Below are 17,008 nucleotides of genomic sequence, written 5' to 3'. Positions count from 1 at the left end.
CCTGTAAGACCCGTGTGAGTCGGAAAGGAGGATCTTGAGAATGGTTAGCAAGAGATGTTTCTGTGCCAGCAGTCAGATAGTAGTAGAGTGTTGTAAGCCTGCGGGGGTAGCCGTAGCATTCACTAGCAGTCAGATAGTGATAGAGTGTTGTAGGCCTACGGGGGTAGCCGTAGCGTTCATTATCGGCCAGATAGTATTTGAGAGTTGTGAATCCGCGGGTGTAGCCGTGGCTTTTATCAGATTGGTAGCAGCATGAGCGCGTTGTTGAACGCGGGAACGTAGTAATACCCACCCGTTCGGGTGCAGCAGTGGGAATATGGGAATCCACAGGTTAGATTCGGATTTCCCAAATGGTTCAGTTATGGCTAAGTCAGCAAATTTTGGCCATAGATCGTCACATCAGTTATGAGATCAGAGTAGCAGTGGACCGTTGGGACTCGGGTATGTTAAGGGCTACCGTCAGTCTGGGAACCATCATATGTTAGCCATGGAATGGATGACGTCAGGATGTGATGTAAGGACCCGATCGGTTGGATCGGAAGGTTGTTAGAGCCACAGTGACAGGATAACTAGTGGAAGCTAGTCCTTGAGGAAGATTTCATTCAGAAGTCGTGGAAGCGACTAAGTGAGGAGTCCCTTGACTCCACAGTTGGACTTGAGTTTAGTGTTGCAAGTAGTTCAGTATTTCAGTCATTTCAGTGTTCGGGCAGTTCAGTATTTCAGGCAGTTCAGTATTTCAGGCAGTTCAGTGTTTCAGAAATTGCAGTGCTTTAAACAGTTCAGTGCCTCAAGAAGTAATGGTATTTTGAGATTTCATGTATGGATAGAGTCGCAGATAGCTTGGGCTATGCTAAGTCACTCACAGCGGGATTATCAGGACGTTGGCTAGGTATAAGTGAATTACAGGGATAAGTAGATTTGTGATTCTGTTTTCTAGTGCGAGTTGCCAGGAGTTGAGTAGGCAGCTGAGAAATAAGTGGATTGGATTTAGCAATCATGAATCAGTAGAGCGGTCTGCCAGGGGTTTGGACCATCTCAAGACGTCAGAATTTAGATGGAGTGCATGTAATCTTGTTGCGAGAAGTTCGTTCGCGTGAGGGTTTTAGGGCCTTGCGAAGATTGGTCATGGCTACCCTAGGAGGGCTAGGGTATGCCAAGGATGGTGACCATTTTACTAGAGTGGTTGGGCATGAAGGGTATGGTAAGGAATGATTTCGAGGACGAAATCTAACTTAAGTGGGGGAGAGTTGTAAAGCCCCGTTTATTTATTAAATCAATAAATAAAATGCTGAGCGATTAGTAGCCCTAAAATCAATAATTATATAGCAAGGTGTTGATCTCGAGAAGCTAGTTGTTATAATTTTAGAGATTTGGGGGTTAAAATGTAAGTTTCGATTTTATTTTTGTAAGTAATTGAGAAGGCAGGGATCGCTTGTTATATTATTGGGATTTATTATGAAAATATTATAAAGTCAGGGACTCCGTGGTAATTTCCGGAATTTAATTTAAAAGGATATAAGGTTGAGGGGCTGAAATTGCCATTATGGAAAATAAGTTCAAGGATCGGGTATATAACCCATCCCTTCTTCTGGAACCCTAGAACACATTACAGCCGCCACCTTCCTCCTCACCTTCAACCGTCGCCTGAGAGATCTTCGAGCCATCAATGAAGTCGGTCGTCGGAGTCCATCCTCCCCCCCCCCACGTTGGAGCGAGAGCACGTCCCTCGGAGGAGTGCTTGCCGATGTGAGACACCGGACCTCGGTCGCCATCTCCTTCATCATTCTCTTCCTCCCATATCTTCTCCGATCGCTGCTCCTTTGCCGTTGTACTCGTTGCCGCTGCCTTGCGCAGTCGTCGATGAAGCTGGAACCGACGCCATCAACCGTCGTTGCATTATTGAGCTCGACTGTGATTGTCTCCGCCGCTGCAATGCTTCTGTGAAGAAGACGAAGTCAGTGCCCTCCGCCACCTTCGTTCGCCGCCGTTAGCCATCGCTGGTGCCGCCTTCTCAAAGCGGTGTCGTCGCTTTTAGCCACCAGGTGGGTGGTTGGATTCTTTTTCGAGCAGGAGATTTGTGTGTGTGTGGTTCGTATGCTGTCATGGCGTGTGAATCACCGTTCCATCGTGTTTGTGTGTGGGCTATGTCGATTGGTTGCTGTGAAGAACCACCATGGCAGTCGGCCATGGTGGCTGCCGCCTCAAGGACCGACATAGCGGTTGTGTATGCTAATGTATGGGTTAATCTCGTGTGTGTGTGTGTTTATTTCCTTAATGTATGTTTGGCCGGAATTCGAGGTTCAAGGCACCACCACCACCGTGAGCTGGTGGCTGCCACCGTGTACCACCACCGACCACCACAAGGGGTGTTGCGGGTGTGTGTTCATTTAGTATAGTGTGTGTGTGTGTGTTTTTAGTGAGTTCCTTGTAAATTGTAAAAGAAAAAGGAATAATGAGAAAGAAACCATAACCACCACCGTGAGGTGGTGGCTGCCGCCTCCTGCCGCCACCGACCATCGTATCGGGTGGCGGTGCGCTTTGCCTCTTGTGATTGATTCGTTTGGGCTTAGTGAAACCCTAATGGGCTCAAAGGAGCTCTAATGGGCCTAATGAAGCTTAATGGACTCTATTGGACCCAATAAAACCCTAATGGGCTTAATAATATTTTAGTGGGATTAATAGGCCCATAAAGCCCTAATTGACATAAAAGGCCAATAAATTAATAAATGGGCTAGTATTTGGGTTGGAAACCTTAATGCCATCAAAACCCTAATTTTGGGGAATTAATCGAGGCACACGAGAATTATGTAATAACTTGGAATATTAAATAATAAACTTTGGCAGAAATTAATCTAAGCAATAATGGACTTAATAGATTAAGTCCTTAACGGATTAAGTCCCTAATGGGTTAAGTAAGAAACACTTAACCATAGTTATCATTTGATGTGAAACCCTAATTTCACTTGGGCTTTGTATTGGGCCATCCGAGAATAATCAAATGGACTAGAGTAATTAGTTGGGCTTTAGGGTAAGGCCCATATGAAGGATTGGGCCCAATTTGGAAAATTGGGCCATAGATGGGCCATAGTTGGGGCCTAGATGGTTGTATGGTATTGGACCCTAGAATTTATAATTCACACTAGTGGTCTAAATACAAAAGCATGGATACAAACCAACTAAAAGGGTTTTTACAAAGTTTCATAACTAGTTGTATAAATACATAACTACCCAGGAATTTATAATCCATATACATATATGTATACCAAGTAAAAACGTAGTAGTATCAACTACTCTAAGTCCTCCAACAAAGCCTGTTTACTCTGGATGCTTATCACCTGAAATAGTTAAACACTAAAAGGGATAAGTGGGCGTCACTTAGTGAGTTCAAAAATAGATACAATATAACGCTATGCCATATACATAACAATATGACAGGAACAAAAAGAAACAAAGGACAACAAAGGCTTATATGTGTATCAAATGAAGGGCTTTCCAAATCAATAAACGGTTAGATTCAAGGGATTACAATAATTAAGACACAATAATTTAGGATCATAAGCATCATAAATTCCAGCCCAAGAGGCACATAAAACACAATCCCTTTTAATCATGTTGCTAGAATATACAGGCTTTCAGCCCTACCTAGCCCGAAGCCAATACCAAAGTGATACGAGTCATGCTCTACATGGTCAAAGGCACAAAGCCAATACCAAAGTGATACGAGTCATGCTCTACATGGCCAAAGGCATCAAAATCAATATCAAGTAATAACCACTTAGATCAATAACACAAGAAAGCACATTGCACATATAACACATAACATACAATTGTCCCTATATTGAACTCACTGTGCTGTAACCGAATGTTGCGATAAAATTCCTCTTTTTCTGATGAAATTACACCATCCTCAGGCCTCTAAAACCTTCAATTATACCCCTGGAGTTCATATTTCAAATTTCATAAGCAATTACTCAACTACTCTCAAGTTATGTTGTTTTCAATTTAGAAATTTTAGTTTTTGTTCTTTGTATAGCTGTCACTTGCAGATCTGTTTACCCTTATTAAATGTCAAAATAACTAATAAATTATACATATTAACAAAATAGACTCTTATATCTTTCTAATGCCACTGACCTCACATTTTTATGATTTTTCTATAATTTACTATGAATTTTACAAAACAGCATCCTAAAGCTGTCAAAATGTTCCAAAGCTGTCAAAATTCAGCCTTACTGCACTGAACATATAGCTGTTTTCACCCATTTTAAGTCCGGAATTAGATTTTGGTTTTAAAACAAAAATCAAAGTAGACATTCTCAGCTTTCCAGGGATATATAGCACATCTCCATACGATTTTTCTATAATTTTTGGTGATTTTTACAAAAACAGGACAATTATACCCTTTATAATTTCATTTTACCCTTTACATGATCAAACCTCATGATCAATATCATCAAGTTCTTCTTTTACAATGATAACACTGAATATTTTAGTAATCCATTCTAATTCAAGTATAAACCATGGGTTTCATTATTAATTTTCACTAATTACTCTTAAACCATATGATTAATTCTCAAGTTTACATGTAGTTACTTGATTTCCATTTAAGATTCTAGGTTAATAACATAAACTCATGCCTAATTTCATTAAATCAGTGGTAAACCCACTTTGATCAAACCCTAATCTCTTAATAACTCACTAATTACAAGGGTTAATCCAAAAATTAAGAGTTCATACCTTGATTACTAGACTTGATACTTCAAGAACACTCAAAATCTTGATTTAATCTTCAAAACTTGATCAAGATTGATCATGTATGTGAAAATCTCCCATAGGGATGGTGACAAACTGAAAATGGCAGGAAAATGACTCAAAATCATGTTTCAATGGGTAAAAACCCGAGTTGGGTCGGGTTTGACCCGGTTTGGGTACCCTTTTACCCCTAAACACTAAAAATTGCATAACTTTTCGCTCGAAACTCCGTTTTCGATGAGGTTTTCGCCTGTACGTTTCTAACGAGATAATTTACAACTTCCAATAAAAATATCCCAGAAAATATCTTCCAATAAAATCAGATTTAATTATTTTCAACTTAGACGTTATACTTTCGTTAATTCCGATAGTTGACTTTTTGATCGGAATCACATAAGACTTCCCTATCACCTCTAATACATTCCAAATGATTCTAAACTTAGTTTAACTTCAAATATTATAAACCTATTTCGTTAGAAATCAACGCTTAAAACCATACCGAAAATAATATATATATATATATATATATATATATATATATATATATATATATATATATATATATTTAAACGCTTACAATTCTATTTTACTATAACTACCTACTTTAAACGTTTAAAACAACATATAATATATATAATAATATTCATTTTTAAACTAACAATCATATGAAACATGATAATTAAACAAGGTTACTGAAGTGTATGTTACAAATACCTCCTCCTTTTGAGGATTTCGTCCCCGAAATCACGACGATTTAAACAAGCGGGGATATTTTTCTCTTATGTCATTCTTATTTTCCCAAGTATAATTTGGGCCTCGATGATGTTTCCACTTGACAAGCACTAACTCCACTTCTTTATTACGCAGATCAACTGTTCTCTCATTTATAATCTCTTCAGGTTCTTCTACATATCTTAACTTATTATCCAATTTCACCTCGGATAATGGAACTGTCTCATCATAGATGCTCAAGCATTTGCGTAGATAGCTCACATGAAACACATCATGAATACCTGCCAAATCTTCTGGCAATTCCAAGCGGTATGCTTGTTTACCAACTCTCTGGATGATTTTGAAAGGACCAACAAATCTAGGACTTAGTTTTCCTTTCTTCCCAAATCGCATAATGCCTTTCCACGGGGATACTTTTAGCATTACGAAATCACCCACCTGGAATTCTATGGGTCGTCTCCTCGTTTCTGTATAGGACTTCTGCCGATCCTGGGCCGCTTTCATTCTTTCTCGTACAATTTGAATCTTGTCGGTGGTGTCTTGAATCATTTCAGGGCCTCCAAGGATCTTTTGTCCTATGTCTCGCCAACACAATGGTGTACGACATTTGCGAGCATATAATGCTTCATATGGTGGCATTTTGATTGAAGCGTGGTAACTGTTATTATACGAAAATTCAACAAGAGGTAAGTATTTATCCCAGTTACCACCGAACTCCAAGACACATGCACGAAGCATATCTTCTACGGTTTGGATTGTTCTCTCTGTCTGACCATCTGTCTGGGGATGATAAGCTGTGCTGAGAGCAACTCGAGATCCCATTTCACGTTGCATACTTGCCCAAAAGTGAGAAGTGAAGCGAGTATCACGATCGGAAATGATCTTTAATGGCACACCGTGTCTTGCAACAATTTCATCCAAGTATACTTGTGCGTATTTCTCCATTGGAGCCGTTTCACGCATGGCAAGAAAATGAGCGCTTTTAGTCAGGCGGTCGACAATTACCCAAATGCTATCATGCTGTCTAGCAGTCTTTGGCAATTTGGTAATAAAATCCATGGACAGTTCTTCCCATTTCCATACAGGAACACTAAGACTTTCTGGGGTTCCATAAGGCTTTTGGTGCTCTGCTTTGACTTGTAAGCATACTAAGCATTCCTGTACATATCTTCCAATGTCTCTCTTTAATCCAGGCCACCAATAATCAGCTCTTACATCATAGTACATTTTACTTGTACCAGGATGTATTGAAAGTTTAGATTTATGGGCTTCATCTAAAATCTTCTGTCTTAATCCACCAATCTTTGGAATCCATAGCCGATTCTTGAATACTTTTAATCCTCGCGGATCATCAAGTAAAGCATTATTATAATGTATCATCCCTTCTTTCTTCACATTTTCTGGCTTTAGGGCCTCTTCTTGCCATTTCTCTAGTTCATCTAGAATAGTGAATTTTACTGTGGTATGAGTAATAGCATAACACATACTTTTACGATAAATATTTCTGCTAAGTGCATCGGCAACTACATTGGCTTTTCCAGGATGATATAGGATTTCACAGTCATAATCTTTGATCAGCTCCATGGCTCGTTGTTGTCTCATATTCAAAGTTTGCTGACTGAATATGTACTTGAGACTTTTGTGGTCAGTAAATAATTGGCATTTTGTACCAAAAAGATAATGCCTCCAAAGTTTTAGGGCAAATACCACTGCAGCGAGTTCGAGATCATGAGTGGGATAATTCTTTTCATAATCTTTCAGTTGTCTTGAGGCATAGGCTATCACTTTGCCATGTTGCATCAACACACAACCGAGTCCCAATCTTGAAGCATCGCTGTATACGGAGAAATCATCATCACCTTCTGGGAGTGATAAGATTGGAGCATGAGTCAAAAGATCTTTTAGAGTTGAGAAAGCTTTTTCTTGGGCTTCACCCCATTCAAACTTTACTTCCTTCCTTGTAAGACTCGTGAGCGGTACGGCTATACGAGAAAAGCCTTTAATGAATCTCCGGTAATATCCCGCGAGACCCAAGAAACTACGAATTTTGGAAGCATTACGGGGCACTTCCCAATTTTGAATGGCTTCGATTTTGATAGGATCTACAGATACACCATCACTAGAAATAACATGGCCAAGAAATTGAACTTGGCGAAGCCAGAATTCACATTTCGAGAATTTAGCATATAGTTTCTCCTTTCGAAGAAGTTCTAACACCGCACGAATATGAATGGCATGGTCAGCTTCAGACTTGGAATAGATTAGAATATCGTCAATGAATACGATGACTGATTTATCGAGCATTGGGCGACATACCCGATTCATCATATCCATGAATACAGCAGGAGCATTTGTTAAACCAAACGGCATAACAAGGAATTCATAATGCCCATATCGAGTACGAAAAGCAGTCTTCGGTACATCCTGCTCGTGAACTTTCAACTGATGATATCCAGATCTCAAATCAATCTTCGAGAAATAGCTAACACCCTGAAGTTGATCAAATAAATCATCAATGCGAGGTAGTGGGTACTTGTTTTTGATAGTCACCTTATTCAACTCACGATAATCAATGCACATCCGCATCGATCCGTCCTTCTTCTTGACAAACAATACAGGAGCACCCCAGGGAGAAGTACTCGGTCGGATAAAGCCTTTGTCAAGTAATTCCTGCAGTTGGATCATCATTTCTTTCATCTCTGTTGGCGCGAGACGATAAGGAGTCTTTGCAATCGGAGCAGCACCAGGCACAAGGTCAATTTGGAATTCTACTTGCCTATCCGGAGGAAGGCCAGGCAAGTCATCGGGGAAAACATCAGGATATTCGTTAACAACATGAACATCATTTACTGTTTTCTTCTCCTCTTTTGAGACATCAACTGAGTAGGCCAGATAGATAGAACACCCCTTTGATATGAATTTACGAGCTTTAAGGAAAGAGATTATTTTGAAGATTCTTTGTTCACCATAGACATAAATAGGATTCTCCCCTTCAATAGGAATGCGTACTATCTTTTCATAGCACAAGAGTTCTGCACGGTTCTTTGACAACCAGTCCATGCCGAGAATGATATCAAAGTTGGGTAGGGAGATAGGAATCAAATTGGCAAGAAAATTATAACCTTCAATTTCTATGACACAATCTCTATAGACTTTATCAACAAGTAATGATACACTTCCCGCGGTATCTACATGAAATGGTTGGGCGAGTGCATAACAAGCAATTTGAAAAGAACGCGCAAATTCACGAGACACAAAAGAATCTGAGGCACCAGAATCAAATAAGATGTGAGCAAGTCTAGAATTGACGAAAAATGTACCAGTCACAACATTCGGGTCCTCGCGTGCCTCCTCTGGGGTAATCTGGAATGCACGGCCTTTAGCCTTTGGCACATCCTCCTTTTGGGTTGAAGTACCCACTGGTTGTTGAACGGAAGCTTGACTTCTCACCATTTGGCTGGTAAGAGTTGGGCAGAAACGCTTTCTGTGGCCAGTAACACCGCAAGCATAACATGTAACATTCCTCATCGGGCAAACGGGCTTCATATGACCTGTTTCTCCGCATCCATAGCAAATCACCAGTCCTTTTCCTACCCTGCATTGACCCTGGTGGCTCTTTCCACATTTCTGGCATGGTGGTGGAGCTCTCGACTGAAGAGAAAAAGATTGTGGCCGACCGCGACCACGAAAGGCGCTCTGAGATTGTACTTTTGTGCTAAGATCAGATCGAGCAGATCGACCCGATGGATTAGTTGAAACAGAAACAGTTCGATCAACACGTGGATGCTTCGGGACAGAAAGAGTGGCACCACGTATCTCTAAGTCATGCTCGCGCTTTCGGGCATACTCAACAGCTTTATTGAATGATAGAATATCCCGATTGATCACGAAATCACGGATTTCATACCGTAACCCTTCCATGAATAACTGACTTTTATCGTCTTTAGTCGGGATATACTTCGCAGCAAACCGTGCCTTTTGATTGAATTGAATTTCATATTCGGTCACAGTCATTCCTCCTTGCTTAAGTTCGAGGAACTCCTTCTCCAGTCTTCTCCTCATATCTAGAGGACAATATTTTCCTAGAAAGCGGATTTTAAACATCTCCCAAGATAAATTCTCCTGGTCATACTCGTTAAGAGCTTCAAATGTCGCTTCCCACCAGACTAAGGCTTCTCCAATGAGCATTGCAGAAGCATAGTTAACCTTGTCTTCATTAACCACATGGGAGATACGAAATACTTTTTCTGTGTTCTGGATCCAGGTAAGAACAACAATGGGATCAAGGACACCTGAAAACTCTGTAGCACCACTACTCTTGAAAGTTTTGAATGAGGGACGTTTCGCTTTCTCTCTTGAAGACTCTCCGGTGGCTTTCTCTTTACCCTTATCACTATCCCTTTTGTGTTGTTCGAGAGTTTGTCGAATAACACCAGTAAGTTTATCCAAAAGTCGCTCCTCACGAGGGGATATTGGAGTATCTCCCTCATTAAGATGAAGATCTCCACCCACATCTGGTGTATGACTACCCTCCTGCTCAGCCATTGTTCTGAAAAAATTGGAGTAACATAACACGTAAGAATATAAGGATTTATCATTACCCAACACCCCACTTAAGTCTTTCCTATGGTTTGTATCCATATACGAAAAATAAATCTGTTCATATATTGAACTTCCAACAGTTTAAGTCTAAATACCAATTCGTGGTATTTAGTTCGCTTAAACCAGTGCTCTGATACCATAATTGTAAGACCCCATTCACTAAAATTACCATAAAGCCAAACATGCTACATGCATATTCATAATTATAATTCACACTAGTGGTCTAAATACAAAAGCATGGATACAAACCAACTAAAAGGGTTTTTACAAAGTTTCATAACTAGTTGTATAAATACATAACTACCCAGGAATTTATAATCCATATACATATATGTATACCAAGTAAAAACGTAGTAGTATCAACTACTCTAAGTCCTCCAACAAAGCCTGTTTACTCTGGATGCTTATCACCTGAAATAGTTAAACACTAAAAGGGATAAGTGGGCGTCACTTAGTGAGTTCAAAAATAGATACAATATAACGCTATGCCATATACATAACAATATGACAGGAACAAAAAGAAACAAAGGACAACAAAGGCTTATATGTGTATCAAATGAAGGGCTTTCCAAATCAATAAACGGTTAGATTCAAGGGATTACAATAATTAAGACACAATAATTTAGGATCATAAGCATCATAAATTCCAGCCCAAGAGGCACATAAAACACAATCCCTTTTAATCATGTTGCTAGAATATACAGGCTTTCAGCCCTACCTAGCCCGAAGCCAATACCAAAGTGATACGAGTCATGCTCTACATGGTCAAAGGCACAAAGCCAATACCAAAGTGATACGAGTCATGCTCTACATGGCCAAAGGCATCAAAATCAATATCAAGTAATAACCACTTAGATCAATAACACAAGAAAGCACATTGCACATATAACACATAACATACAATTGTCCATATATTGAACTCACTGTGCTGTAACCGAATGTTGCGATAAAATTCCTCTTTTTCTGATGAAATTACACCATCCTCAGGCCTCTAAAACCTTCAATTATACCCCTGGAGTTCATATTTCAAATTTCATAAGCAATTACTCAACTACTCTCAAGTTATGTTGTTTTCAATTTAGAAATTTTAGTTTTTGTTCTTTGTATAGCTGTCACTTGCAGATCTGTTTACCCTTATTAAATGTCAAAATAACTAATAAATTATACATATTAACAAAATAGACTCTTATATCTTTCTAATGCCACTGACCTCACATTTTTATGATTTTTCTATAATTTACTATGAATTTTACAAAACAGCATCCTAAAGCTGTCAAAATGTTCCAAAGCTGTCAAAATTCAGCCTTACTGCACTGAACATATAGCTGTTTTCACCCATTTTAAGTCCGGAATTAGATTTTGGTTTTAAAACAAAAATCAAAGTAGACATTCTCAGCTTTCCAGGGATATATAGCACATCTCCATACGATTTTTCTATAATTTTTGGTGATTTTTACAAAAACAGGACAATTATACCCTTTATAATTTCATTTTACCCTTTACATGATCAAACCTCATGATCAATATCATCAAGTTCTTCTTTTACAATGATAACACTGAATATTTTAGTAATCCATTCTAATTCAAGTATAAACCATGGGTTTCATTATTAATTTTCACTAATTACTCTTAAACCATATGATTAATTCTCAAGTTTACATGTAGTTACTTGATTTCCATTTAAGATTCTAGGTTAATAACATAAACTCATGCCTAATTTCATTAAATCAGTGGTAAACCCACTTTGATCAAACCCTAATCTCTTAATAACTCACTAATTACAAGGGTTAATCCAAAAATTAAGAGTTCATACCTTGATTACTAGACTTGATACTTCAAGAACACTCAAAATCTTGATTTAATCTTCAAAACTTGATCAAGATTGATCATGTATGTGAAAATCTCCCATAGGGATGGTGACAAACTGAAAATGGCAGGAAAATGACTCAAAATCATGTTTCAATGGGTAAAAACCCGAGTTGGGTCGGGTTTGACCCGGTTTGGGTACCCTTTTACCCCTAAACACTAAAAATTGCATAACTTTTCGCTCGAAACTCCGTTTTCGATGAGGTTTTCGCCTGTACGTTTCTAACGAGATAATTTACAACTTCCAATAAAAATATCCCAGAAAATATCTTCCAATAAAATCAGATTTAATTATTTTCAACTTAGACGTTATACTTTCGTTAATTCCGATAGTTGACTTTTTGATCGGAATCACATAAGACTTCCCTATCACCTCTAATACATTCCAAATGATTCTAAACTTAGTTTAACTTCAAATATTATAAACCTATTTCGTTAGAAATCAACGCTTAAAACCATACCGAAAATAATATATATATATATATATATATATATATATATATATATATATATATATATATTTAAACGCTTACAATTCTATTTTACTATAACTACCTACTTTAAACGTTTAAAACAACATATAATATATATAATAATATTCATTTTTAAACTAACAATCATATGAAACATGATAATTAAACAAGGTTACTGAAGTGTATGTTACATAACCATAGTTATCATTTGATGTGAAACCCTAATTTCACTTGGGCTTTGTATTGGGCCATCCGAGAATAATCAAATGGACTAGAGTAATTAGTTGGGCTTTAGGGTAAGGCCCATATGAAGGATTGGGCCCAATTTGGAAAATTGGGCCATAGATGGGCCATAGTTGGGGCCTAGATGGTTGTATGGTATTGGACCCTAGAATGATACATGTAGGACTGGACTAATCAATTGGGCCATATGTTGGACTTTAATCCCTAGTTGACTTTGGGCCTATGGATTGGGCCTTGGGCTTGGGTAAGCCAAGATAGGGGTAATGTAGTAATTACCCAAAGCATGTATTTTTAGTTGTGTGATAGAACCCAATTATTAATTGGGTGTTATTTGGTGTTGACAGTTCGGGAATCTGTCGGCCAGCAGCTGGGGTGGAGTCTGCGGGATTTCAGCAGTGTGGGATTGTGTCAACGGGACTTCAGCAGTGTGAGGTGAGTTTCCTTCCAGTAGGGACGGGTCTAAGGCCACAATGCCGGCCCGTTCAGTTAGCAGTAGTTTCCGGACTATGGTCCGATGCAGTAGCTAGTATGTCTGATGCCTTCGTGGCTCAGACAGGATTTATGCGCTATGTTTTATGTGTTATGTGTTATGTGTTATGTGTTCCGGGCTACGGCCCGATGTAGTATGCAGTATATGTGTTCATGCTAGTTGATGTGTTATGCTATGCCATGTTCAGTCAGTCAGTTCCGGACTTCGGTCCGATGCAGGGGACAAGGTCCCAGTCGGTTCCGGACTTCGGTCCGATGCAGTTAGTTCCGGACTTCGGTCCGATGCAGGGGACAAGGTCCCAGTCAGTTCCGGACTTCGGTCCGATGCAGTTAGTTCCGGACCTCGGTCCGATGCAGGGGACAAGGTCCCAGTCAGTTCCGGACTTCGGTCCGATGCAGTTTCCGGGCTTCGGCCCGATGCAGTGGGCGAGGCCCAATATGTGTTTATATGTTATTGTATGGTATGTGGTAGTTTGGGGGAGCTCACTAAGCTTCGTGCTTACAGTTTCAGTTTTGGTTTCAGGTACTCAGTTTTCAAAAGAGGAGCTCGGGAAGATTGCAGTGCACACACCATTTGTTCAGCCTGGGATGTTTATACTATGATAATGATATTATGTTTTGAATTAATACTCGAGATTTTATGTTATGACTTATGACACAGTTTTTATAAGTATGATTCTAGTAATGCTTTAAAAGAAATTTTTGGGTCGTATTTTTGGGTCGTTACATGATCAAAACCCGAACCCTAAGGTTTTAGTCCCTATTTAAGGGCTCTAACTTCTTGGAACCCTTCCCATCACTAGCCTCTATCACCTCATATCGTTACTTTGAAACCTTATCCATCACTTGTGAGTTTTGGAAGCATTGGTGTGATTTTTGTATGTATTCTTGTAGAAGGAATCCATTAGAGAAACAAGTGGGAACTCCAAGCTTTATAGATCCAGACTTTGCACTTCATATCCCATATCAAAAAGGTATAAAGCTTGCATCTTGATGCTCCTTTTGTTAGATCTAATTTGTTTTTGATTATGTGTATAAGCTCATAACTATATTTGGTATATACTTGAATTGATAGTAGCATAGCTCTTTTGAGTTGCCCTCAAGACCAGCAACTGCGAAGGATGATTTTGGAGAAAGATGTTGATTTATTAATTTGATTAATAAATAAAAAATAAGTAATTTATTAGTATATTATGAGAATAATATATTAATTAGAAATTGTAATATTTAATTAATATTAATTAGAAATAAATTAGAATTAATTTTTGGATTAAAATAATTAATTAAAAGTGTATGGATTAAATTGTAATCATATAATAATTTAGCAAGAGGCAATCTAAAACTCTCCATAGGCAGTGGACGGTTTTGACATGTGTAACATTCATAAAATTCTTGAAAATTTTAAACGTTTTTAAAACAACTACAAAACCATTATTTATCACAAATTATTTTCAAAATAAGTTTCACATCAGAGAAATCCCAAAATCGTAAAACAGATAAACAGGCAAATCATAGGTAATCCTACGGATCTACCAGACTAGCATAACAAGACAGGCATGTATAACCATATCATACTCAACATATCAACAATATCAGGTTATCAAACCAACAAGTCGGCCTTGGTGCCTTCGACCCGAAAGTATAGTGAGGATGACTCACCTCACAAGTAGCTAAATTGATAAGATCTATCTTAGAATCTCAGATCCCGATTCAAAGCCTACAACCATCATGACCAACCCATCAAAATATCAAAATACCCAAAATGCCCTTAAAAGTCCAACTTAGTCAACCATGGTTAAAGTTAAAGTCAGCGGTCATGGTCAATAGTCTATGTTGACCTAACTCATCGAGTGAACCTCTTGAACTCATCGAGTTCTACAGGTCTCAAAAGTCGGGTTAAACCCTAGCCAACTCGTCGAGTTTTCCCCAGCTTATCACATACAGTTGATTCTTCGATTCCATGGACTCTAAGGCTCAGATCTAAACTCCAAATGTGTCTAAAAGGATAATGTTTCCAAATTTATCCTTTAGGACTACCTCAAATGCTCATAAACCCTTCCACAAGACTTGAAAACTAAAAGGCTTAACCATTAAACACAAAGTCGATACTAGGGTTTGGAGGCTGATAAAAGATTAGCCTTAAGGACTTAAGGCGATTATATACGGTGCAAACCCTAAAATTTAGGGTATCTCAACCAGCCGCCAACTCATCGAGTTTTCCTCACCAACTCGTCGAGTTGGTCCAAAAAGATGTGCGACCCAAAAGCTTTCAACACGTCGAGTTGAGGCCATCAACTCGACGAGTTCCAAGGAAGACTAGCCTTTTAATGAATAAATCGCATACCTAGAAATTGGGATGTTACTGATGGGCCTTATACAAACAATCCTATGTGTGCATGCAACCCTAGTATTGGATCTATGTTTTCACTATTAGTTATACAACTTTATGAACACAAAAAGAAACCTGGCATGCTACTATAATTTTCGAAATTCATATATAAAGCTAGAATACATACCTTTTGTTGTTATATAGCAATAACAACTAGTTCCTTGAATTTCCTTAGCTCTTGAAAGCAAGTACCACAAGTGTAGTACCTCTAATGGAGTCACAAACACCATATGCAACTTGGATGAAGAGGAGAAGTAAGGAGGCTGCCCAAAAACGACTAGAAACCCTAGAGAATCAGTTGTCCACGTTTTTGGGGCCTAAGGGGTCCTTTATATACTTGTGTGGGCTGCTAGGGTTTCAGTCAAAACCCTAATGGACAGCTTAAACTCTAAGCAGCCCATGGAACCTTCTGGACAAGGCTATGGACAAAAATATGATGGGCTTCCATCATAATTTCGTTCACCCCTTATTCCTTTAGCATTCCTTAGCCCAATAACTCAATTATCCAATAATTGCAGTCCAATCCCCTATATTTAATTAATCTCTTTTAGTCACAAAATTAATTCTCAATTAATTATTGATTAATATTAATTAAACAATATGATTTCCCCTTTAATATATTATTCTCATAATATATTAATAAATCATATTTGAACCTTTCTCTCCTTAAATCATCCTACATATTGCTATGGTGAAGGCAACCCAAAAGGACCATGCTCATAATCGGGTCAAGTACATACCAAAATAGTTATGGACTTAGACACTAATCCAACAGTTACAACTCTCCCCCACTTAGACTGGGCTTCGTCCTCAAAGCCTACTGCGGTGAATAAATCCGGATAATGCTCCCGCATCTCAGCCTTCGACTCCCAGGTCCACTCAGAACCCCTTCGTAATGCCATCGTACCTTCACTAAAGGTACTTACTTGCTCCTGAAAAACTTCACCTTTCTCTCCAAAATAGTTACGAGCCTCTCAATATAGTTTAGTCGCTCATCAACCTGAATGTCATCTAGTGACACAATCGCATCCTTATCTAATACGCACTTCCGCGGCTGCAAAACATGGAAAGTACTATGGATCTGAATGAGTTCCTCCGGAATATCCAATCTATAAGCAACCTTGCCAACCCTGGAAACAACCCATAATGGTCCAATATATCGGGGGCCCAACTCCCCCTCTTCCTGAAGCGAATCACGCATTTCCAAGGTGAGACCTTCAGCAACATCATGTCACTAACCTGAAACTCCAACTCAGATTGGCCTCAGTCGATATAGCTCTTCTTGATATCTGTTATCATTTCCGAAGGCTTCCTCCTTCTGACTTGATTCACTTCACTCCTCTTTGTAGGCCTCTTTCTGACTTGATTCAATTGTTGTGTGACAGATATTTCTCTCTCATCATCCATCCTTTCCACATTCATCATTACTGTGACAATCCGAAATTTTCTATCTTGTAAAGCT

General features: G+C 38.8%; 2 long non-coding RNA genes across 3 annotated transcripts; both read right to left on the bottom strand.

Annotated features, from left to right (window-relative positions):
- Nucleotides 1–3,285: 3,285 nt before the first annotated feature.
- On the bottom strand, nt 3,286–9,054 carry LOC145008492 (uncharacterized). 2 transcript variants are annotated; one of them, XR_013663494.1, is made up of 3 exons: nt 8,805–9,054; nt 3,849–3,936; nt 3,286–3,335 (listed from the first exon to the last, which is right to left on the bottom strand). It is a non-coding gene; the product is annotated as an uncharacterized LOC145008492 (long non-coding RNA). The 2 variants fall into 2 exon arrangements; XR_013663495.1 differs by lacking the exon at nt 8,805–9,054 and adding an exon at nt 4,738–4,845.
- Nucleotides 9,055–10,447: 1,393 nt separating this feature from the next.
- LOC145009294 (uncharacterized) lies at nt 10,448–12,007 on the bottom strand. The gene is made up of 3 exons (XR_013663835.1): nt 11,900–12,007; nt 11,011–11,098; nt 10,448–10,497 (listed from the first exon to the last, which is right to left on the bottom strand). It is a non-coding gene; the product is annotated as an uncharacterized LOC145009294 (long non-coding RNA).
- Between the last annotated feature and the right edge of the window lie 5,001 nt (nt 12,008–17,008).

This window comes from Lactuca saligna, chromosome 8 (assembly GCF_052625555.1).
Source record: "Lactuca saligna cultivar CGN05327 chromosome 8, ASM5262555v1, whole genome shotgun sequence".
NCBI lineage: Eukaryota > Viridiplantae > Streptophyta > Magnoliopsida > Asterales > Asteraceae > Lactuca > Lactuca saligna.
This window is presented reverse-complemented; position numbering and strand designations above follow the sequence as displayed.